The sequence below is a fragment of the Giraffa tippelskirchi genome, chromosome 1, assembly GCF_054371585.1.
Source record: "Giraffa tippelskirchi isolate mGirTip1 chromosome 1, T2T-mGirTip1v1.2.pri, whole genome shotgun sequence".
Taxonomy (NCBI): domain Eukaryota; kingdom Metazoa; phylum Chordata; class Mammalia; order Artiodactyla; family Giraffidae; genus Giraffa; species Giraffa tippelskirchi.
Window position 1 is genome coordinate 63,907,695 of NC_137275.1, and position 26,248 is coordinate 63,933,942.

The window sequence follows — 26,248 nt, forward strand, 5'->3', positions numbered from 1 at the left end:
ATGACTGAGCGACTGAACAACAACAATACATTAAAATGGGGAAGACTATGGATGAAACAGATCCAATACAGTGAACTTTGTTATCCCTCCTCTTGAGAGGTTGGATGTAAGTCTCCTCTCTTGAATTTGGATAAGTCTGTGATTTGATTTAACATTAAATGCTGAGGAAAGTGGTGTTTGGTAATTCCAAAGTTAGATGAAAAGAAGTCTTTCAGCTTCCATCTGAGCCTGTTGGGATAATAATCCTGGGAGTTTCCAGTTATCATGGTCCTAATACACAGACATCTCTCTAATGTGAGAAAGTGATGTAAAGAGGACACATGTAGACAGAGAAGGCAAAGAGGCCATGGATGTCCCAACTCAGGTGCCAGACATAATGAAACTTTCAAAGGGCTTCTCCCCGTCTTTGTACAACCCCACAAAAATTTCTGAGTGAAAACACTTAGCTGATTCTAGTTGATTCACAAAGCTATGGAATATAATAATAATAACAATGCGTTGTTTTAAATCTGTAAGCATTGTCATGACTTGTTACATAGTAATAGAGAAACAGAGCAGTGAAAGAAACAGGGTTAGAGGGAAATTAAGTTTTATTTTTCACATGTTAAGTTCCAGATGGACATTAATCATTCAAATGAAAATGTTAACTAGGTTAACAGTCTCTGGAATTCACACATATTTCGTTTGGACCACTGGTCCATGAAGGCATTTATGTTTAAGGCCCTTATGGGAAACGTTGGATTGTTATTACAATGGAGGATAACTCTTATTTCATGTGAGAGCTCCTACTTTTTCATTATTAAGAATGAAGTTTACTCTGGATTTCTGATCAATAGAAAATGTATGCAGTTTTTTTCTATTATTGGCTGAGAGCTTTTCTTTTATGAGGGTACATTAATATTTGTCAGATGTGTTTTCTGTATCTAGTGATATAATCAGATTTATTTACATGCTGAATTTTCTGTTGTGAATAAAGTATCACCATCATCCCATTCTAGTAAAGTTGGTGCAAAAGTAATTACAGTTTTGCATTGTTGAACTTTGCTGTTTGATATTGGAATACATTCTTAAATAAGTGTGGTTATGTTAGACAGCATTTTAATGCACATTTCTCACTTCATGTTTTTTTTTCTAATGATGCTGTTTATTTTATATTTATTTTAGACTAGGAAAGTGATGTTAAACAAAAAGTAAACTCAAGTGATTTTCTTATTCAAGTTCAAAATGGGTCATAAGGCAGCAGAGACAACTCGCAACATCAATGATGCATTTGGCCCAGGAATTGCTAATGAAAGTACATGCAGTGGTGATTCAAGCCATTTCACAAAGGAAATGATAGCCTTGAAGATGAAAAGCATAATGGCTGTCTATTGGGAGCTGACAATGACCAATTGAGAGGATCATTGAAGCTGTCCTCTTACAACTACAGAGAACTGCTGAAGAACTTAACACCATCCATTCTATGGTCATTTGGCACTTGAAGAAAATTGGAAAGGTGAAAAAGCTTGATAAGTGGGTGCCTCATGAGCTGATTGCAATTAAAAAAAAAATTGTTTGAAGCGTCATCTTCTCTTATCCTATGCAACAACAATGAACATTTCTCGATTGGATTGTGACCTGTGATGAAAAGTCGAATTTACATGGCAACTGACAATGTCCAGCTCAGTGACTGGACTGAGAAGAATCTCCAAAGCACTTCCCAAAGCCAAACTTGCACCAAAAATTGGTCACGGTCACTGTTTGGTGGTCTGCGGTTCATCTGATCCACTACAGCTTTCTGAATCTCGGCAAAACTATTACATCTGAGAAGTATGCTCAGCAAATAGATAAGATGCACGGAAAACCTGCTGCCAGCATCGGCCAACAGAAACGGCCCAATTCTTCTCCGCAACGATGCCTGACTACACGTCACACAAACAAAGCTTCAAACGTTGAAAAAATTAACGTTGAAAAAATTAGGCTACAAAGTTTTGCCTCATCCACCACATTTATTTTGACCTCTTTCCAACTGACTACCACTTCTTCAAGCGTCTTGACAATTTTTTTTCAGGGAAAATGCTTCCACAGCCAGCAAGAGGCAGAAAATGCTTTCCAAGACTTCATCAAACCCTGAAGCACACATTTTTCATGCTACACGAATAAACAAAGCTATTTCTTGTTGCAAAAATCTATTGATTGCAATGGTTCCTATTTTGATTAATAAAGATGTATTTGAGCCTAGTTATAATAATTTAAAATTCATGGTCTGAAACTACAATTATGTTTGCACCAACATAATAAGATTTCTTCTGTCTTACAAAGGAGGAGCTAGAAAATATTAATTTCTGAATTGTCTTACCTAGCTTGTTACAAGTTAAAACCTGACAATTAAAGGACTTTATAGAAGCTCTTGAAGACATAGAGACCATTATTATGAGTATTTGCAGACAGACACATCCTCATATAGTGTTTGCATTAGTTTCCAGGTAAGATTCCTGAGAATTACTCTGCTAATGTATCTTGAGTTAAGTAGAAGATCCTCCCAATGGTTCTTTAGATTTGTCACAGTAGGTCATCAGCAAATTCTTGAAAACCACCTGATTCAATAATATTAGTGGACTTTTGGTGTCACCTTCTCTGACCTTTATTCCATTAACACTTTCAATAACTGTGCAAGCTTCCAATTCCCAATATTAAGGCATTTTATAATTGAAATGAAGAGAGGGCTTTGTGCTCCATACAGAATCCTGACTGACATATTAATAGATTTTTTACACAGCTAAATCATCTTCACATTTCTGAGATAAATCCTACTTTGAACTTGTGGTAGACCTGGGTTGGAAAGATCCCCTGGAGTAGGAATGGCAACCTACCCCAGTATTCTTGCTGGAACATTCCATGGACAAAGGAGCCTAATGGGCTAGAGTCCATGCAGTTGCAAAGAATCAAACACTACAGAGCTCACACACACACAAACACACACATTCATCAACTCTCTCCTCATAATTCCCCACATTTTGGACACCTGGGTTAATTACACTTCTGGGTCTTCTGATTAGTTGTGACCATGGGACTTACTCTATCCAATATATTGTGAGATGAGAAGTCTCACTTCTAAGGCAAACATCAATTTGTTGGTATAGGGCCTTAGATTATTCTTCCCTCTCCTACCACCATTAACAGTGGTTGTGGCTGATCTCTCCATCTGAGATGTGGAATAAATATACAGAGCATAGTCACCAGTAGATTCACCATGGATATATAACATAATCCTAGTCACTGTCACTGATGATAATTTATTACTTTTAGTATAACCAAGACCATTCTGATTCATACAAAAATTGATACTGGAATCAGGGTACTACTCCAATACAAATATTAAAATATTTGTTATTAGAGAACAGGAAAAGGACAGGAAGAAAAATGTCTTCATTAGAGCCTGGAAGGATGTTGATGGACATTCTATATTAGTGAAACACTTGGTAAAACTGTCACCTTAATGAGCTTATATCTTGAGGGAAGAGGTTGCAGAATAGAATGTTGAAAGTATTTAATGTTTAAGGTAGATGCTATGTTGCAAGTATTATTAGAAACTGAGCTCAGAAAAGAGTTTGTTGTTTTGAACCGAGAAAGGAAGTGTAGTTCATGAAGTTAGGGACCTTTCATGTTGGAAAGACAACTGTTTCTTTATCTCAAATAGTAAGAGATAAAGTTAATTAGGTTTTTGGTGCCTCAGTCAGTAAAGAATCTGCCTGCAGTGCAAGAGACCCAGGTCCGATCGCTAGATTGGGAAGATCCCCTGGAGAAGGAAATGGCAAACCACTCCAGTATCCTTGCCTGGAAAATCCCATGGACAGAGGAGCCTGGTGGGATGCAGTCCATGGGATCACAAAGAGTCAAGCGTGACTGGGGGACTAACACTTTGACATCAAAAGCAAATTCAAATTGATTTTCAAGCAAGGATTAAATACAAAGGATGACTTTTACAACCATGGATAAAATCTTTAATGAATTGTTGGCATCCAAGAGATCTTCCTAGACAAAACAACTCAGGAAAGGTAAACTAAAATGTGGCTGCTCTCCTACCTATGGTCTTCCCCGGTGGCTCAGACGGTAAAGAATCTGCCTGCAATGCAAGAGACCTGGGTTTGATCCCAGGGTCAGGAAGATTCCCTGGAGAAGGGAATGGTTACCCACTTCAATATTCTTGCCTGGAGAATTCCATGGACAGAGGAGCCTAGCAGGTTACAGCTCATGGGGTCGCAAAGAATCAGACACGACTGAGCAACTAACACTTTCACTTTTTCACTCCTACGTAAGTGGCCCAAAGTTTCCTCTATTTTCATTTGGAGAGAACAGAAGTCTGAGGGCAAAGAAATACAGAAATGTTTCAAATCTTGGAAGAATGTCTTGAAAAGCACTGAAGATATGGATATTTCCATGTGGGGCTGGCAGGAATCAATTACACCAAAGTTGATTAAATTTGTAAGAGGTTTGTACATAAAGAAGCCATAATAATTCTAAGCATAAAAGGTTAGTGAGAATGAATCTAAAACAGCTCACTGTGTAAGAATGAAAATGACTCTTGGGCCCCAAAATTTTGCCTTAATCAAATATTTACATGAATTGGACAATCAATATGGAAAAATTTGCCAGAAGGTGGAGCAACAAGTTAAAGATATCAATGTGATGGATGATTCTTTCAAAAGGTAGAATCAGGGACTTCTCAAGTATCCGCATTCCCTGTGTGATGGGACTTTTGCAACTTCCATCCATGGTATTTGAATTTCTGTGAACTGTATCTCAACTGTTTTGTTTTCAAAATGGCAGCATGTATTTTGTAGTTATTCTGTTTTGGGAATTGTAAAATACTGTAGACTCTCAACAAGAACCTGGCTGCTCCCTAGTAAAATTTAGTATGTGCAATTCTATGACCTAAAAGTTTTGCCTCTGGGGGCATACACTTAATAAATAAAAGTTTAATGATGTTAATTGCAGTATCTCTGTCCATAGAAGAGAATCAGAGGCAATCTGCTTGTGTCACAAGCAATGATGAATAACAACTGCGAAGAAGGGCGTGATACTTAGTGAAATCACAACATGGAGTTCTATGCAACAGTTGAAAGGAAAAAAAACTTTGTGTGTGTAGTCTAAATGCATGGATCTTAAATATAATTTGATTAGTGAAAAGTAAGTAATATATGAAACCTATTATATATAAAACAATTAATTTATATATTATATATTAACACAAAGCAATACATATATATCTGTAATGACACAAATACATCAAATAATTGAATGACTGTGGGGAAGGAGGATTAAAAGAAATGGGGTAGTTTAAAGGAAATACATAAATAAAGATGGATGATGTTGTATGACTGAATGATGTTAATGTACCAAGAAGTTAGGAAAATGATACTTGAATCCTGGGCACCTGCTTGTACAAAATAAAACTGCATAAAATTTAAAAACAAACCAGTTGGCTCTCATAGAGATTATAGGAGATTAAAAACCAATTTATCCTCAATCAGTGACAGGAAATAGAGTGAAAAATCCTGGGAATTGGAACCCTCAAGGTCAGCATTTCAATGTGTATATAGATTTGGTTTAATGAGATATGGGGGTAAAGGGCAGACTCATGCCTGAACAGGAGACAAGCCTCTTTTTCTACTGGTAAAGAACATTACATTTAGAATCACCAGGTCTGTTTTCAGGACTTTCCACCTCTATTACTGGGTGAGTGATTTGGGGCAAATGCCTTAGCTTTTGTAATAATTTGTAAGTAAAATATGTGGTACACAGTCATTGTATGGAGTTAACTAAAATACAGATAAAATGCTGAGCATCTCTGATATGACAAGCAATTTACTACAATCTCTGGAAACACATTGCTAATAATCTAGTAGAGAAGACATACAATTAGAAGGCACATAAATGCTACAATGGATTATGAATAGTGCTATTGAAGGGCTCACAAAGGATCCAAACCAGTCTCAGACAGGAAACAGAAGCTTTCTAAAAAGAAGTGTTCCAAGTTCACATCTGCAGAATGAGTACAAGTTAAACAACTGGGGACATGATGTGTGTGTGTGTAACAGAGACCTACACAGAGAGTTAATTTAAAAGAAGAAATCAAATAGGAATGTTTTGCAAGCATAAATTTAAAATTTTAATAACTTATTGACAATATTATTATTGAAAGTTGAAGCAGCAAGAGTTAGGAATTAGCAGAAGACCAAAGAGGGTTTTTATACCATCTGTTCCTAGAAAGTCACATTGCTATTTTCCTCTTAGATTCTAATGGTTAGAAAGCATCCTGCTTTCACATCTTTGTTTAATTCATGGTTTAGTTTTTATGTCTTCCAATTGTCTTGATTTGTCCACCCAATCAAAAAAAATAACTATTTTGAGTTTAAACAGAAATGAGTTAACCTTTGAAAATAAAACAGAATGTAAGACTTGCAAAAGAGTTCTACTGACTCTGAATGCATACCATGTTTGTGCTGTTTGTGCATGTATGTGCACTTATGTGTGCCTGTGTGTGTGTGTGCATTCTTTTTCTTATCCTAAGAGAGAATCTTTACCTGGAAATTATCTGGTTCAACATATCTTTTCGTTCCAGTTATTTGGATGTTTCTCAGTGGGGAAATTAAAATCTACAGACCTATACATTTTACTAAACATCAAACTGCCATGTAATTTCTTATTTCTGTCATGAGACACTATTGTAAACCAGGGACAACAATGGAAATATATACTATAACTTTTATAAATTTTAGACTAGCATTCATATTTTGTTATGGTGCTTTAAATATCAGAGGATATAAGAAATTATATTGTAAAATAGCATATAATAAAATAACAAAATGCCTCATGTGGAGTGTTTTACTATAATAGGATCTATAAAGCAGATTTATATGTGTCACATTAAAATTTTAAATTCAAAAAATAAAGTATATGGAATAATGTTTTAATAAACTATTGATTTAAGTTTATTGCTCAAAATGATACATTTTAAGAGCAGAACCACTTTAATAAACTTGAATTATGTATCTGTACCCTGTACAAAATGTATCTGTGCTTTTAAAAGCGAGCTAACCCTGAGCTTTAATTTGTTTGATTTTATCTTTATTTTTTCCCACAAGATACTAAAACTGAACACAGAACCATTCCAAACCCATTTCCATCCACCACTTTTCCTCTTTTTTTGGTAGAGCATCTTCTTATTTTTATTTTTATTTATTTTTTTAACCATTTATTTATTTATTTATTTTAGTTGGGGGCTAATTACTTTTACAATATTGTAGCAGTTTTTGCCATACATTGACATGAATCAGCCATGGGTTTACATGTGTTCCCCATCCTGAACCCCCCTCCCACATCCCTCCCCATCCCATCCCTCTGGGTCATCCCATTGCCCCAGCCCTGAGCATTTGTCTCATGCATCGAACCTGGAATGGTGTTCTGTTTCACATATAATATACATGTTTTGATGCTATTCTCTCAGAACGTCTCACCCTCACCTTCTCCCTCAGAGTCCATAAGACTGTTCTATGCATCTGTGTCTCTTATTCTGTCTCGCATATAGGGTTATCGTTACCATCTTTCAAATTCCATATATATGCATTAGTATACTGTATTGATGTTTTTCTTTCTGGCTTACTTCAGTCTGTATAATGGGCTCCAGTTTCATCCATCTCAATAGAACTGATTCAAATGTATTCTTTTCAATGGCTGAGTAATATTCCATTGTGTATATGTACCACAGCTTCCTTATCCATTCGTCTGCTGATGGACATCTAGGTTGCTTCCATATCCTGGCTATTGTAAACAGTGCTGCGATGAACATTGGGGTACGTGTGTCTCTTTCAATTCTGGTTTCCTTGGTGTGTATGCCCAGCAGTGGGATTGCTGGGTCATATGGTAGTTGTATTCTCAGTTGTTTAAGGAATCTCCACACTGTTCTCCATAGTGGCTGTACTAGTTTGCATTCCCACCAACAGTGTAAGAGGGTTCCCTTTTCTCCACACCCTCTCCAGCATTTATTGCTTGTAGACTTTTGGATAGCAGCCATTCTGACTGGTGTGAAATGGTACCTCATTGTGGTGGTTTTGATTTGCATTTTCTAATGATGAGTGATGTTGAGCATCTTTTCATGTGTTTGTTGGCCATCTGTATGTCTTCTTTGGAGAAATGTCTGTTTAGTTCTTTGGCCCATTTTTTGATTGGGTCGTTAATTTTTCTGGAATTCAGCTGCAGGAGTTGCTTGTATATTTTTGAGATTAATTGTTTGTCTGTTGCTTCGTTTGCTATTATTTTCTCCCATTCTGAAGGCTGTCTTTTAACCTTGCTTATAGTTTCCTTTGTTGTGCAAAAGCTTTTAATTTTAATTAGGTCCCATTTGTTTATTTTTGCTTTTATTTCCAATATTCTGGGAGGTGGGTCATGGAGGATCCTGCCGTGACTTATGTCGGAGAGTGTTTTGCCTATGTTTTCCTCTAGGAGTTTTATAGTTTCTGGTCTTACATTTATATCTTTAATCCATTTTGAGTTTATTTTTGTGTATGGTGTTAGAATGTGTTCTAGTTTCATTCTTTTACAAGTGGTTGACCCGTTTTCCCAGCACCACTTGTTAAAGAGATCGTCTTTTCTCCATTGTATATTCTTGCCTCCTTTGTCGAAGATAAGGTGTCCATAGGTGCGCATCCACCACTTTTCTATTTTTTATAAACAAATAAAGCTCTGTTTACTATAACTGCTAAGTGAAGAATGTAGTAGAATTTCTAAAAAACAGAGGTGTTTGGCAGAAATTTAAGGCACTAAAAATATTTTGAGTATGGCATTACTGAACCATCATGACCAGATCGTACCTGTTCCATTTCAGTCACTGTAGAAAAAACTCTAATATTTCTAGACTTTTTGAAACCTAAACACTTGCATCAAAATTACCTGAAATCCACATTAAAATTTCAGATTTTAAAAACCCATCTTAGATTTACCAAGTCAATATTTGTGGTGGTTGAATAAAAGAGTCTGCTACTTAATAAGTTCCCTTGATGATTCTTATGCATGGAGATGTTTAGGGAAATACTACTCTGGAAACATGGTATCATGTTCTGCTCTGCTTCATCTCTTCTTTCTTCTCAATCTTCTCCTTGAACACACATCCTGGGAAAAAGATCTAGCATGTGTGCAAGTGCTATTTCCTTAGTGAACAATTCCTCATTTTGAAGAATCTGTATGATAGTAAATTTGTAAGAAGATAACCATGGAGTTCAGTGTTTTGTTTTACTCTATTTTAACTTCAGTTATTTCACTTTGAAAGGTCTACTGGAAAAATAGAGACGTTTAGATGCCAATAATTCAAACATTTTAAAATGGCACTTTTACAAAATCTTTCTAAAAGTCTCTGGGCTGGTTTTGCAAAGCTGGGCCTAATTAAGCAGTCTTCCCCAGGCCACCCAGATGATAAACAGCAGCATTGTGTATCAAATCCAAGTCTTCCACCTACAGTAAAGTATACTTTATTCCAGTGGTAAGAAAACAAATATAGAAGGCCTTCTTCCAGGACTGCAGCCTGAGAAGCTCCTTGAAAGTAACTCCATAGCAAAAGAAAGAAAACTTGAATAGTTCCAAGACTCTGGGATTTGTGATAAGGGCCTAAAGCAAATGCTGCTGCTGCTGCTAAGTCGCTTCAGTCGTGTCCGATTCTGTGCAACCCCATAGACGGCAGCTCACCAGGCTCCCCCGTCCCTGGGATTCTCCAGGCAAGAATATTGGAGTGGGTTGCCATTTCCTTCTCCAATGCATGAAAGTGAGAAGTGAAAGTGAAGACGCTCAGTCGTGTCTGACTCTTCACGACCCCATGGACTGCAGCCTACCAGGCTCCTCCGTCCATGGGATTTTCCAGGCAAGAGTACTGGAGTGGGGTGTGATTGCCTTCTCCTAAAGCAAATGATGAGTAATTTATTCAAGAAAATGTAGCATGGTAAGAAAAGTCTTTGGCATTTGACCAATACCAACTTTTACTTTCCTTGCCTCCAGCTCAACTTGAATTAAGCTCCACTTCAGGAGAGTATAGACATGAAAATTGGGCTTCATCTTCCCTCAGCTTCCAATCAAGGGTTATCTTATCTCACCAGGAGGGGGTGGCCATCAGCATTTCTCATCCTCTCAAACTTAGAATTGAACAGGCGAAATTCCTCTTGAGTACAGATAAGAGATCAAAGGCTTCCTTTCTTCTCTGAGCTCCACATAGATGATGGGAGGATCTCCCTCAGTCGCAGCTGGCTGAGAACACTTTAGTGCCAATAGTCTTCATCTCAAGTTACACATAGGGTATGTGTCTCATACCTGGTTGGACAAGCCATTTAGACCATGGGCCTTACCCAGTGCCGAGTGTTGTGACTCAAGGGTTTTTCTCAAGAGGTGAGACATACTAATAGTATTTTTTCATAATAAAGTCCTCTTCTACAGAAAACATTTTGTATGAACTTCATTTGAGCAGAGGGAAGCACTCTCTTCATTCCAGTCCCCTGTACCTTTTGCATAGTGATGAGAGCTACTGCAGACAGTGACTGCAGCCATGAAATTAAAAGACACTCCTTGAAAGGGAAGCTATGACAACTCTAGTCTGTGTATTAAAAAGCAAAGATATCACTTTGCCAACAAAGATCCATACCCATATAGTAAAAGCCATGATTTTTCCAGGAGTCAAATATGGATGTGAGAGTTGGACCATAAAGAAGGCTGAGAACAAAAGAATTAATGCTTTCAAATTTTGGTGCTGAAGAAGACTCTTGAGAGTCCCCAGGGCAGCAAAGAGATCAAACCAGTCAATCCTAAAGAAAATCAATCCTGAATATTCATTGGAAGGACTGATGCTGAAGCTGAAGCTCTAATACTTTAGGCACCTGATATGAAGAGCCAACTCACTGGAAAAGACCCTGATTCTGAGAAAGCTTGAGGGCAAGAGGAGAAGGGATAACAGAGGATGAGATCATTGGATGGCATCACTGCCTCAGTGGACACAAGCCTGAGCAAACTCTGGGAGATAGTGAAATACAGAAATGTTAGTGTAACAGACTAAGATTTCTGTTACAAAGTCAGTATAACAGAAATGTTGTAATAATCAAAGAATCTAAAACAATTATGATTATTAAGTTAAAGGATCTAAAGATAGAAGTAGACAACAAACAAAAGTATAAAATGTAAACTGGAAGATAGAAATTCTAAGAAAGAATCAAAAGGAAATACTAGAAATCAAAGACACTGATAGAGGCTGCTTTTGATGTACTCATTATGAGACCAAACATGGCTGAAGGAAGAACTGATTAGCTAGAAGATCAATACACAATTCTAAAACAAAAGTCAAAAAGAAAAAAAAGAGAGCATCTGAAAACTATGGCACAATTTTAAATTTTATCATTTATCATTGGTATACAAGATTCAGAATAAAGGAAGAACAGAGCAGAAGAAATATTTAAAATTATAGTTAATGAGAAAATTCTTAAACTGATAGGAAGCTCAGAGAATGCAAAGCAAAATAATTACCACACCCCAAAACAAAAATAAATAAACTAAACATACCATATTTAATTTGCAGAAAGCCAAAGATAAAATTATTTAAAAATTCTGTGGAGTCAGGGCATCCTACCAATGAGGAAAAAAGAATAATAATTATGTTAAACTTCTTATCAAAAAACATGGAAGAAGAAAGTGGAATATTTAGAGTGTTGAAAAAAGAATTCACCAAACTAGAATTTATTCTCAGCAAAGTTATCTTTCAAACGTGAAGGAGGAATACAGATTTTATTAAACAAAGAACAACTGGAGAAATTTATTACTGGCAAACATGCCTTGCAAGAAATGTTTAAAGTTCTTCATGGGGAAAGAAAATAGTATAAGTCAGAAATTTCTGCATAAAGAAAGGAAGAGCATCAAAGGAGGAATTGAAAGAAAGCATATTATGTTACCTAAAAATATGTCGCTTTGACATAAAAATTATTCTGAGCTCAATGCAATTAAGAAGTAGAAAATACAGAAAAATGTCTATGAATCTTCCTTAGCTACCTAAAGGTAAGATATAAACTTTCCTTTAACCAGAGACATACTTTTGTCAACCCATAGAGAGCACCAGAGAATCTACCAAAAACAAACAAAGCAAAACAAACAAACAAACAAAACCACCTTACTCAATTAGTTTCCTCCTAAATATCTACCTTCCCATGGTTTGCTACCCTTGGAAACCTATAACTGTTTTCCTTTGTCCAGTCATCTCTCTACAAATTTAATGTTCTTTGTTGAAAGTACAACACAAGCTGAAATTCTAAGCCACCACTTTGTTATAGTTATAAATGTATACTGCAAACTCTGGAACAATCACTGATTTTGTTTTTCAAAATACAACTGTTGTGGGAGGAGATGTTGGAGTCATATAAAATCTTAAACTAAAACTGGGAAAGAAAGAAAAAGTGAAAAAAGAGTAATAAAAAATATCTGCAATGAATAAAAACAAGTCTGCCAGGCTCCTCTGTCCATGGGATTTTCCAGGCAAGAATACTGGAGTGGGTTGCCATGACCTTCTCCAGGGGATCTTCCTGACCCAGGGACAGAACCCACATCTCTTATGTCTCCTGCCTTGGCAGGTGGGTTCTTTACCACTAGTGCCACCTGGGAAGCTTCCAATCAGAAACATAGAACATGTTAATTCAACTATATGATGAATAATCATTTCAAATAAGAATCGTCTAAATACGCCAAATAAAAGGCAAATATTTAGAGTGACTTTAAAAACAGATCCAAACTGTTGATGATTGAATCAATCAATCCACTTTACTAACAAACATTCAGATGGGTTAAATGAAATGGAATGGAGAAAATTATACAATGCTAACTAAAACAAAGCTGCAGCAGATATATTAATTTCAAAGCAGGACTTGGAATAAGAATATTATCAGGAGTAACAAGTGGTAACATAATAACAAAAAGTAATATAAAGGGCCCAGTTATCCAGGAAGACATAACAATCCTTGATGAATACAAACATAAAAACAGAATGTCAATATACAAGAGCAAAATCTGTAGAAATACAAAGAAAAAACACTAATATACTACTATAATAGTAGATAAATACTCTTTTTTAATAATTGATGAATTATTCAGGCAGAAAATTAGTAAAAATTATAACTGATCTGAATAAAACTACTGATCCATTTGATCTAATTGACATTTATAGAATATTCTATACCACCTCAGCAGAATACATATTTGTGTCTCAATTTCACATAGAATGTTCACTGAAATAAATTACATTCAAGCTATAAAATATATTATCAAATTAAAAAAATAATAAAAACCCACAAAATTTATTTCAGACAAGTGAGAGCTGAAAATCTCCACATTTATAAATTAAATAGAGCACATTTAAATAATCCATTAGCCAACATATTCTCAAGACCAATTAAAAATATTTCTAACTAAATAAGAATAAAATTACAACCAATCAAATTTTTTGATGCAATAAAATATGTTTACTTGGAAATTAATAGTACTAAATGCATATGTTAGAAAAGAAGAAAAATCTAAATTCAATAACAACATTCCTACTTGGCATCAAGAAAAATAATAGTTGAAACTTAAAAGCAAGTTGTAGAAAAAGAAATAATAAAACTCAGACTACAAATCAATGAAATTGGAAAACAAAGAGCAACTCAATGCAATCTAAAGCTTTTCTTTGAAAGATGTAAAATTGATAAACTTCTAGTTGGGTAATCCAGACTTAAAAGAGAGAATACACAAACTGCAAGTATTGGAAATGAAAGAGTAGACCATGGACATTAGTCCTACAGAAATTAAAATATTAATATAAGAATACTATGAATAAATCTATGCTCACAAATTTCATAAATTAGATGAAATGTAGCAATTTTTTTTAAAGATACAGCTACCAAAATATACACAAATTTCAATACATAATCAATAAAGAAATTTAGTATCTACTAAAGAAATTGAGTCAATAATGAATAGCATTTCCAAAGAGAAGGCACCAGACCAGTTAAAATCTGGGCAAATAATCTGAACAGATACACAGATGGCAAGTAAGTATATAAAAAGATATTCAACATTATCTGTGTTTAGAAAAATGCAAATTGAGACAGCTATGAGATTAGAATGAGTGAAATCCAAAACTGACAATAGCAATTTCTGGAGGTGATACAGAGCAACCAGAACTCACATTGATTGCAAGTTGTTGTTATCTTTGTTCAGCCACTAAGTCTTGTCCAACCAACTCTTTGTGACCCCATGAACTACAGCATGCCAGGCTTCCTTGTCCTTTACTACCTCCTTCACTAAACTCCCAGAGTTTGTTCAAACTCATGTCCATTGAGTACATCTTGCCATCCAACCATCTCAACCTCTGTCACCCACTTCTCCTACTGCCCTCAATCTTTCCCAGCATCAGAGCATTTTCCAATGAGTTGGCTCTTTGCATTAGATGGCCAAAGTACTAGAGCTTCAACTTCAGCACCAGTTCTTCCAATGCATATCCAGGGTTGATTTTCTTTAGGATTGACTAGTTTGATCTCCTTACTATCCAAGGGACTCTCAAGACTGTTCTCTAGCACCACAATTTGAAAGCATCAATTCTTCAGCGCTCAACCTTCTTTATGGTTCAATTTTCACATCTGTACATGACTACTGGAGTAACCATGGCTTTGGCTATATGGACCTTTGTTGATTGCAGGTAGAAATACAAAAGGGAACATTCACTTTGGAAAACAGTGTAGCAGTTTCTTAAAAAGCTAAACCCTTTGATCCAACATCGTGCTCCTAGATATTTACTTAATGATCTGAAAATGTATGTCCATGGTAAAAGCTACTTGCAAATATTTATAGCACTACTCATAATTTCCAAAATATGGAAGCAACCAAAATGACCTTCAATAGGTGAATGGATAAAAAATGCTGTGGCACATCCATAAATTAAAACATTATGCACTGATAAGAGCATAGCACTACTGAAATAATCAAGGCCTAAAATAATATATGAGTACATTTATATAAATTTCAAAATTAGAGAAAAGTACCCTATGGTGTCAGAACCTAGTGTTTGTCTTTCAAGTGGAGAGAAGGAGTCGAGACTGCAAAGACACAATGGAATTACAGGAGTTCTTGTCAGATTCTTCCTCTTGTCTTGCTTGCTTGTCTTGTCTTGCTTCTGAGTGTGTTCACTGGCAACAATTGATTTAGCTATATGCTTAGTATTTTCTCATTCTTTTACCCATTAGCTTTGTTTCCTTGGGAAAGTTGTTTAACCTCTGTGAATCTAGATTTATTTGATATGTAAAATTGTTATGAAAATATAGAGTTTTTGAGGATTAATTAAATATGAAGTATCTGGCACAAGCATTAGCAAATACAAAAATGCTAAATAAATAGCAGCTACAGTTTAAAACCTAAAAGGTTATTCAAGCTATGAACATTTTTAAAACCTGAAATCTAATAGTTTAGATTCAAATGAAATGTGTCACTTTTTTGAGAATTGTGTAGTCAAGAAACAAACATTTATTTCACAAATAGTTACTAAGGAAAAGTATAATGTGGACAGAATTATTTTAGATACTTGCATACATCAGTTCTCAGACCAAGTGAAAATCCCTGTCTCTTTGGAAGGGATGATCATGGAGTTATCAACCTTTATGAGGTAAGAAATAGATACATTATAGATACATTTTAAAAAGATTTTTTGATGAGGACCATTTTTAAAGTATTTATTGAATTTGTTACAATATTGCTTCTGTTTTATGTTTTGGTTTTTTAGCTGCAAGGCACATGGGATCTTAGCTCCCTGACCAGGGTCAAACCCACAACCCCTGCATTGGAAGGAAAGTCTTAACCACTGGACCTCCAGGGAAGTCCTTACATTATATTTTACACGGTACAAACTACAAAAGGAAAATAACAGGATAAGATGTATTCATTATTTGAAAGTAAAAATGAGTTGTGATTTTAATAGAAGAGGTAAGCATCATGAGAGAGAGAGAGGTAGAAAGAGGGGGAAATTTTTGCAAAATCTTGAATGAAGTAAGAAATAAGTAGGGGAAAAGCAATGTGCTCTAAGAGGACAGGGCTTCCTGGTAGCTCAGCTGGTAAAGAATCCACCTGAAGTGCAGGAGACTCCAGTTCCATTCCTGGGTTGGGAAGTTCCCCTGGAAAAGGGATAGGCTACCCACTCCTGTATTCTTGGGCTTCCCTTGTGGTTCAGCTGGTAAAGAATCCATCTGCAATGTGAGAGACCTGGGTTTGATCCCCTGGAGGAGCGCATGGCAATCCACTCCAGTTTTCTTGCCTGGAGAATCCCCATAGACAGGGGAGCCTGGAAGGCTACAGTCCATGGAGTCGTAAAGATTTGGACACGACTGAGCAACTAAGCACACACACACCACACACACCAAGAAGACAATCACAAAAGCCCAAAACTCGTAGTATCATTAACAGATTAGATATGTGGTAGGGAATGAAAAGAGGAATCATGGATGCCACTGAAGGTTTTGGCCTGAGAAACTGTTAAGAATGCAATTGCTATTAATTGAGATGGAAAAAGGTGGTGAAAAGTTCATCTATTATTATAGCACTCAAGTTCAAACAAAATCTTGGGTATGGCAGACACTGCTAGGCTCACCAATTTCTCATTTTGCTTTTAAGGGAAGGACTGGATTTACATTTCCTGGACACTACTATTTTAAAAGCAAATTAAAGAAATGGGATGGTATGGAAGGGATGATCATGGAGTTATCAACCTTTATCAGGTAAGCTTTTAAAAAAAATTCCTATTTTACAGTATGGTACTCACAATAAGTTACATATTGCATCTCCCAATGTAAGGATACATGTGTGTTGTGCATGCTCAGTCACTTCAGTTGTGTCTGACTCTTTGTGATCTCATGGACTGTAGCCTGAGTTGGGACGATACCCTGGAGGAGGACATCACAGCCCACCTCAGTATCCTTGCCTGGAGAATCCCATGGACAGAGGAGCCTGATCAGCTATAGGCCATACTGTCGCACAGAGTTGGAGACTACTAAAGCGACTTAACACACATGCATGATTAGATTCAATGGGATGAAATTCTTTCTTTCTTAGAGTATCTTATATGATGTTGTTTGTCCCAATTTCAGTGATTCTAGCTAGGTTCGGTGTTTGGTTCATGTGGTGCTCCACACATTTCTCAATGCTGGTATTATTATTTTTCTTTTGAAATTAAGTAGCTTGTGAAGATATATTTTGAAATTATGTAATCATCGTGTTCCTGATCAAACACATACCCTCTAGGTTGTGTATCCACTGGTAATTTATCACTCCTGGAATCCAGCTCTAAGAGATACTATTTATCGATTTGTTTACATACATGGGCACATGGCTTATCATTTTAATCAACACTGGATTAATAATCTGCCCTTTTTACTTACTTTGATGCTCCAATAGTTCCAAAAATAGCTAAAAGTGAGATTGTCAAGCAGGCATGTCTCATTTTGACATATTCCGTGATTCTTTGAGTTCTTGTTGTGCAATGCAATAGATTGTTGTAGACTTGTATTGCTCTTTCTCAGTTCTGGAAATAATAACCATTTCTCTAATAAGCCCTGGTCCTTTTAATGGGGGCTAGTATTCAGAAATCAAAATCTGGGAAGTGTGTTCTTTCTTCTTTTTCTTTCTTAGTCTCTGTTTTCACTCTTGTTCTCACATTCTTTTTTCTCAATCTCTCTCATTTTTTCCTGCACCCACATATATATGTATAATATGAATACATATTGATACTTTCAACGTCCATCTAAAATCACTTGGTACATAGTAGTTTTCTACTTTCACAAATTTGAAATTCTTTAAACAGTGAGAAACACGTATTCCTTTATCCTCAAGGTATTAACTAAGCTTACTATTCATTTACTTCTTTTATAGGATAAAATTGACATATAATGATAGTCACAAACTGAGAGCTGTAATTTAATGTTTTAACAAGGGGATATGCCCATTTAATGACTATGATAACAAAATAAAGAAAATTTCCCTCATACTAAGGGGTTCTTCATGTGAGGGAAAATTTCCCTCTCACTTAGAGGTTCTTCTGGCTTCCCTGATAGCTCAGTTGGTAAAGAATCTGCCTGCAATGCAGGAGACCTTGGTGTGATTCCTGGATCGGGAAGATCCTTTGGAGGAGGGATAGGCTGCCCACTCCAGTGTTCTTGGGCTTCCCTTGTGGCTCAGTTGGTAAAGAATCCACCTTCAATGCGGGAGACCTGGGTTCCATCCCTGGGTGGGGGAGATCCCCTGGAGAACGGAAAGGCTACCCACTTCAGTTTTCTGGCCTTGAGAATTCCATGGACTGTATGGTCCATTGGGTAGCAAAGAGTCGGACATGAGTGAGAAACTTTCACTCTCACTTTCAAGGGCTTATTCACGTTCCTTAGCAGTCAATCACAATCCTCTATATCTTTCAGCCAAGAAACAATTGCAGACTACTCTTTCAACATAGATTAGTTTTGCTAACTTTAAAAGTTTATAAAAGGGAAATCTTGCCACATGTACTTTTCAACTATTCATTGAAACATCTCTGAGATTTATACTTCACTAAGGGCTGGAAGAAACACAAGCTGGAATCAAGATTGCCGGGAGAAATATCAATAACCTCGGATATGCGGATGACACCACCCTTATGGCAGAAAGTGAAGAAGAACTAAAGAGCCTCTTGATGAAGGTGAAGGAGGAGAGTGAAAAAGTTGGCTTAAAGCTCAACGTTCAGAAAACTAAGATCATGGCATCTGGTCCCATCACTCCATGGGAAATAGATGGGGAAACAGTGGAAACAGTGTCAGACTTTACTTTTTTGGGCTCCAGAATCACTGCTGATGGTGACTGCAGCCATGAAATTAAAAGACGCTTACTCCTTGGAAGGAAGGTTATGGCCGACCTAGATAGCATGTTTAAAAGCAGAGACATTACTTTGCCAACAAAAGTCCGTCTAGTCAAGGCTATGGATTTTCCAGTGGTCATGTATGGATGTGAGAGTTGGACGGTGAAGAAAGCTGAGCGCCGCAGAATTGATGCTTTTGAAGTGTGGTGTTGGAGAAGACTCTTGAGAGTCCCTTGGATTGCAAGGAGATCCAATCAATCCATCCTAAAAGAGATCAATCCTGGGTGTTCATTGGAAGGTCTGATGTTGAAGCTGAAGCTCCAATACTTTGGCCACCTCATGCAAAGGGTTGACTCATTGGAAAAGACCCTAATGCTGGGTAGGATTGGGGGTGGGAGGAGAAGGGGACAACAGAGGATGAGATGGTTGGATGGCATCACCGACTCGATGAACATGGGTTTGGGTAGACTCCGGGAGTTGGTGATGGACAGAGAGGCCTGGCGTGCTGCAATTCATGGGGTCGCAGAGAGTCGGACACGACTGAGTGACTGAACTGAACTGAATGAATATAGAGAACAATGTGTATCCATTCTTTTGCTGATAGAATTTCATGTTATTTCAATTTTGAGATTTTATAAATAAATCTCATGTAAACATTTATAAATGCAGCAACAGAGGATGAGATACTTGGATAGCACACGACCTTGAGCAAACTCCAGGAGAGAGTGAAGGACAAGGAAGCCTGGCATGCTGCAGCCCATGGGGTCACAAAGAGTTGGTCATGATTTAGCAACTGAACAACACCAACAACATTAAAAATATTTTTAATGTTGACAGTTTGACTTGCTTCTTTTCAGTCTTTTTCTTTCCTTTTCTTACTGTCTTGCACTAGCTAGTACATCCAAGGCAGTGTTGAATGGAAGTTGTGAAAGGTGGCATCTCTGCATTTCTCTTAATCTGGAGGGATAGCATTCTGTTTCACAATTAAATATCATGTTATTTGTAGGATTTGTCATAGATGTTCTTTATTAGATTGAGGAAGTACTATTCTATGTGTATTTAGCTTATATAAATTTTATCACAAATGGATGATCATTGAGTTATTTTTATGACTTACTCCTTTATTCTGTTAATATAACTGATCTAAATGTTACATTAGCTTTAAATTCTTGAGATATATTGCTAACCTAAATTTATAATATTTGTATTTATGAGGAATTGAAGTTTATAATTTTCTTTTTATTCAATATCTTTGTTGTATTGCAACATCAGGGAAATACTGGCCTTATTAAGCAAACTGGTAAGTGTTACCTCCTCCTTTTGTACCTACATTTCAGAAGAATTAATATCCTCATGATGTCATGTTACTCTCAACCATGAAAACAGATTCTCCATTGCTTTTAGGTGTTATACATTTTAATAAAACTTTATTGCATTTTTTATAAAGTCTAACATACCTTTGGTTGGACTTATTTTAGTTACTTGATATTCTCTGATATTACTTTAAACAGTCATTTAAATTATGTTCAGCATTATGTTGCTGATATAATGAAAGTCACTTGAAGTTTTTATATTACCATAATATTCTGCTATCTAGATAAACTCTGTAACTACGTATAACAATGAATTAATTTTTTTTTCTAAGTAAATGGACATATACTATACAAGCAACGATAGTTTCACCCCTTCCTTTCCAATCTTCAGGTATTTAATTCCTTCTTACCATATCATTATTCAAGCTAGGTTCACCAAAGCATTTGTGATCAGACTTGTAAAAATATATTTCACATGTAGTTAATTTTAAATAGGAAGCTCTCTATATTGACTCATTTAGAATAATGCTTGTTGACAAAGATATTTATTACATTAAGTATATTCCTTCTTATTTCTAATATACTGATCATTTTATCATAAACATATGAGAAATGTACCAAATATGTTTTTGCATTCATGTAAATAATCATGTGGTGTTTTTAGTTTAATTTGCTAATGTGAGAATATTTAATTCATAGATTTTTAAGTATGAAAACTTTCTTGTATTTATATGATGAAATAAATACGGTCATGGTATTTTATTTTTTAAATATTACTGGCTTGACTGTATAGCTAGATAAAATATTATAAGTACTATTGCTTTAATTCTTTAAAAAATAATTATCCATTATCTTCTCATTTCTAGCAATGTGGTCAAAAAAATCTGATATTAAAATAAAATCTTGTTCCTTTGAAACTGATATTATGCATCCTCAAAGAAATTTTATATTAAAATTATTTTCTTATTTTCTTTATATTTTAAAATATCACTATAACATATCTCAGTTAAGTTCAGTTGCTCAGTTATGTCCGACTCTTTGTGGCCCCATGGACTACAGCATGCCAAGCTCCCCTGCGCACCACTAACTCCCGGAGCGTGCGCAAACTCATGTCCATGACTTATTTCATCATGTCCATGGAGTCAGTGATGACATCCAGCCATCCCATCCTCTGTTGTCCCCTTCTCCTCCTGCCTTCAATCTTTCCCAGCATCAGGGTCTTTTCCAATCAGTCAGTTCTTCACATTAGGTGGCCAAAGTATTGGAGTTTCAGCTTCAACATCAGTCCTTCCAGTGAATATTCAGGACTGATTTCCTTTAGGATTGACTGCTTGGATCTCCTTGCAATCCAAGGAACTCTCAAGAGTCTTCTCCAACACACAGTTCAAAAGCATCAATTCTTCGGTGCTCAGTTTTCTTTATAGTCCAACTCTCACATTCATACATGACTACTGGAAAAACCGTAGCTTTGACTAGATGGATCTTCACTCCCAGCAATATAATGTCTCTGCTTTTTAATATGCTGTCTAGGTTGGTCATAGCTTTTCTTCTGGGTCTAAGTTTTTCTTTTTCTCCTCTCTAGCACACAATGTGCCATTCAAATCTTTCAACTTTATTTCAAGTAAGTATACCTCCTTTATGTCTCCAAATGTTTCCTCCACTCTATTTTGCATAAGATTTTTATGGATGATTTTAAATTTAGTTACATTTGGAACAAAATATTTAATTTCAAATGTTTGATGAACCCTCATGGGGAGAGATCTAGTATTTAATGAAATATACATTCCAAGACATTTATCCCATGCATTTTCTTTGATTACTGGGTATTGGTTAGATCTGATGTGATAACCACATATTGGTTAGATCTGATGTGATAACGGGAGAAGGCAATGGCACCCGACTCCAGTACTCTTGCCTGGAAAATCCCATGGACAGAAGAGCCTGGTAGGCTGCAGTCCATGGGGTCGCGAAGAGTCAGACACGACTGAGCAACTTCACTTTCACTTTTCACTTTCATGCATTGGAGAAGGAAATGGCAACCCACTCCAGTGTTCTTGCCTGGAGAATCCCAGGGACAGCGGAGCCTGGTGGGCTTCCGTCTATGGGGTCGCACAGAGTCGGACACGACTGAAGCGACGCAGCAGCAGCAGATGTGATAACTGTGTATTTTAAAACATCTATGCTCAAGCTACTTTAAAAATCTGGTTTGATTATCAATTACTAAGAGTTACTCATCCTCCAGTGTATTTATTTATTTGTTACTCTCTTTTTGTAACAATTTTATATACATATTTTTAGTATATTTCATTTGAATATGTGTATATCTACCTGGTAAATTTTGCATGTAGAATAGATAGTATTTTATTTTAATATTACATTTTGCTTTTCACTCTCTGTTATAAATTATTACAGCAACTCTTTCATGTAGTACTTGCTATGTCACAAACATTCTGATTAAGAGTCTTAATTTATAAAGGTGAAAGCCATGGTCTATGTTTCAATAAAATGATACACAAAAATTAATTTGCACATTTGGGCTGTATACGTATATTTGAAAGACTGAACAAGAAAATAAATGAGATGATAAATATATGCCATCTGCCCTCTAGCAACATCATGTAATGGGGGTCATAAAGATCATTAACATACACTGCCATGTGGTTATCATTTCTTTTATGTGGGATATATGACATTGTATTTCAGTAATACAGCTCCACTGAATTCCGCATCAGTATTCCAAAATATAAGTTGATATAGAAATCCATCCTGGTTAGCTTAACAGACATATAGATTTTAAGTATTCAAAATCTTCTGTGCATATACAAAATGTGAAAAGATTCATTCTATTAGATTTTTAATACTTTAATCTTGGGTGTATTATCCCTTCTTTGATTTTCTGAAGTATCCAAATCTTGCTTACAGTGTGGAAATATAAATATATGGTCTTGTACATAAACATGCATAATAATAAACAGCTTTTCTCATCTCAGTGGACGCACACAAGGTCATAAAAACAAAATTATTTATGTGTTGTTTTTATTTACCAGATAATCTGAAAAAAATCCTTCAAATCAGTAAACAGGAATATCAACAAAAGAAAAATCAACTTCTCAGAGCTCTCATTACAAAAAATATAAGATCTCTTACATATTTTATCTTTTTCTTGGACTGATAGGGCCCTATAGGTATCTATTATGAAAAAGAGAGCTCACTAGTTACTTATATATGCAAGGTAAAACAGAAGTCCTGTCTATTACTATATGTCAAAGAAGTACATTGAAAGTTAGTGCCTTTTTGATAATAAATAGATATTAAATAAGGCTCCATCCTGAGCTCACATATTCATTAAGATATATCCTTTTTATGAAGAATTTATTGAAATGTATTATTTATGAAATACCATGACATGCAACTGCATGCTAAAACAGCAAGTGAAAGACTCAGTGATTGTCCAAAAATTTTTATATGAGGTTATGGGAAAAAAGTCATTAAGACAAACTCATTAAAATAGACACATTCTAAACATTGATAAATTCAAAATAATCCCACTAACTCTTCCTTTTCTGTTCTTTAGTCCAATAAGTAAAAAAAAATAGGCACTTAGAGGACAGGAAACAATTTGAGGTACTAATGGTAAGCTGCTTTATTCTTTAGTGTGTTAGATTATGCATGCCAAACATGTATTTCTCTATATTCACACATATATTAAATTTGATACTAATAAGACTTTCTCATATGGCCCACCAAAATTATCAATAAAAATATGACTTTTTAAAATAAATGAAAAACAAGAATATGTAGATAATAAGCTCTTCTCAATTAGGCAATGATGTACTAATTATTTATTTGGCCAATTATAATGTTTCCCCTAATAGTATTATAATTTTAATATATACATATTTTAATAATGTTTTTTCTTGACCTATTTCTTCTTCAATACATATGATAGCAATTTTTCTTACCATTTAGGTGTTTATTTTATTGCTTGGTGTAGAACTTACCTTTTTTCTATCTTTCATTAACTAACTCATTCATCTCTATATCCAGTTTAAATTCAGCCTACTCCACAAATGTTTTTTTTTTTTTTTTCCTGCCCGATTCTTTCCTAAACTAAAAGTAATTTCTTATTTCTTTGATTTTTCTTAAAAGCTATTCTGTCATAGTTCTTACAAGCCTTATCCAAGATCTGGTGTTGACCTTTCAGATTCACTAAGGAGACTGAAAGCTCCTTGAGAGCAAGCACAGGTCTGATTTATCATTAAATTCACAGTTAGACAGGAACCAAAATCTCAAACTGGACCTTAGCAGACCCCAAAAGAATCAGCAATTTGTGTCACAAAGAGAAATGTAGATGGTAGCATCCTGTAAGTGACATCAGAAATCCACAGTCTTATTGTTCAGAAATGTATGCCTCTCGTTCACAGTGAGCTAGCAGTCAAATTTATTCAGTTACTGTTGCTAGAAAATCTTCAAATTATTATTAATAGTCAAGTTCTACCAAATACAATTTCCTTCCAGGAATTATATTATTTTCTTCTCCAAAAAAGGAAAAAGCTTTCCTCATGACAGAACAAAAGGGAATACAACTCTGAAAGCCTGATTGCAAAAGGGTAATCATCTTAGTTGAGAAAGAAAACTGCATGATGTAAAAGTTTAACATAATAGTATTTTTGAGATTTTAAGATCCAATACACATATACATGTACACACATGGATTCTTCCTAACCTTTTTTATTACAAACTTAGTATTATGGTTTATAATAAACTAAATCTTTAGGACTCTAAACATGTAGTTCTAAGAATACTACTACTATAAACTTTTCTGCCTAATAACCAGAATCTGGTATCCTGAGGAATAAAATCATGTGAATTTTCATTTTTAACATATTACCAAAATTTCGTAGCATAGGTAACTCACACATCAATAAAGATGGACAACTCCTCAATTCAAAGCTCAGCAATGCTAGCTATTCTTTTTGTGATAAAATTTGCAATTTTTTTTCATTCAGTGCTTCAAAATATATTAGCCCATAACTGCTTATCATTGAATTTATTTTAGGTATATATATTCTTTCTTTAGATAATGAATAACATTTATGTGATGACAATCTCTATTCTTATTGTTTTCAACACAGTACTGTTTATTTTTAGGAACATATTAAAACCAAGCATTTACATTTGATGAATACAAAATTAATAGCCAGAAAACCAGCCTAACACATGACTTCATATGAGTTACCAGAAGAAAAATCCTTTCCTTTCACCAGTTTCAGAGACTAATGGCACCATATGGTTTAGAAAAAAGTATCATATGCAAAGGAAAAGTTAAATTTTAAAACTGATACAAAAGCTTTATAAAATTCTGAATCCTGATAGTCATGCCAAATCATCAGATTATACCTTACTTGTCTCCTTTGCATCACTGTTAACTAAATGTTAATCACAGTTGTTCATCCTGTACAATGTCTCAGAAGATTCAAAAATAAAATGTCAGCTTACTTATTAAAGAGTTTGATTAAGAAGAAAATATTTTATGAAATGTAAAAAAAGAGATTCAAAATCAAGTAATAGTATCTTGTTCTTGGGAAGTTTGGAAAGAATAGTTCATTCAAGTTTGCAACACTTTGCAAATAGCTTCAAACGATGTGGAGCACACTAGAAAACAATAGCTAGCTATACTTTCAATATTTAAACAATATATACTGGAGAAACTGATGCTAAAAAATCGTCATTTCTAATTCATCTCTAAACTAAGCTTTCAAATTTAAAATATTCAACTGAATGAACTCAAACAATAATTTTAAAGCTAAGATAAACTTATATAAACTATAATCTATTCCATATAATCTAAGACTAAGTAATTTTAGCATAAGGAAATGTTCTAATTTCCTGTTGATTAACTGTACAGAGAATTCTTACAATTAAATTTGGGTACTATAATTTGTAATTTGTGTCATGTAACTTCATAAAGATTAATTTGCTAATCTTATGTGTATTTGTTTGATATTCAAAATAGCTGAGATTGCTTATTGGCAAGATT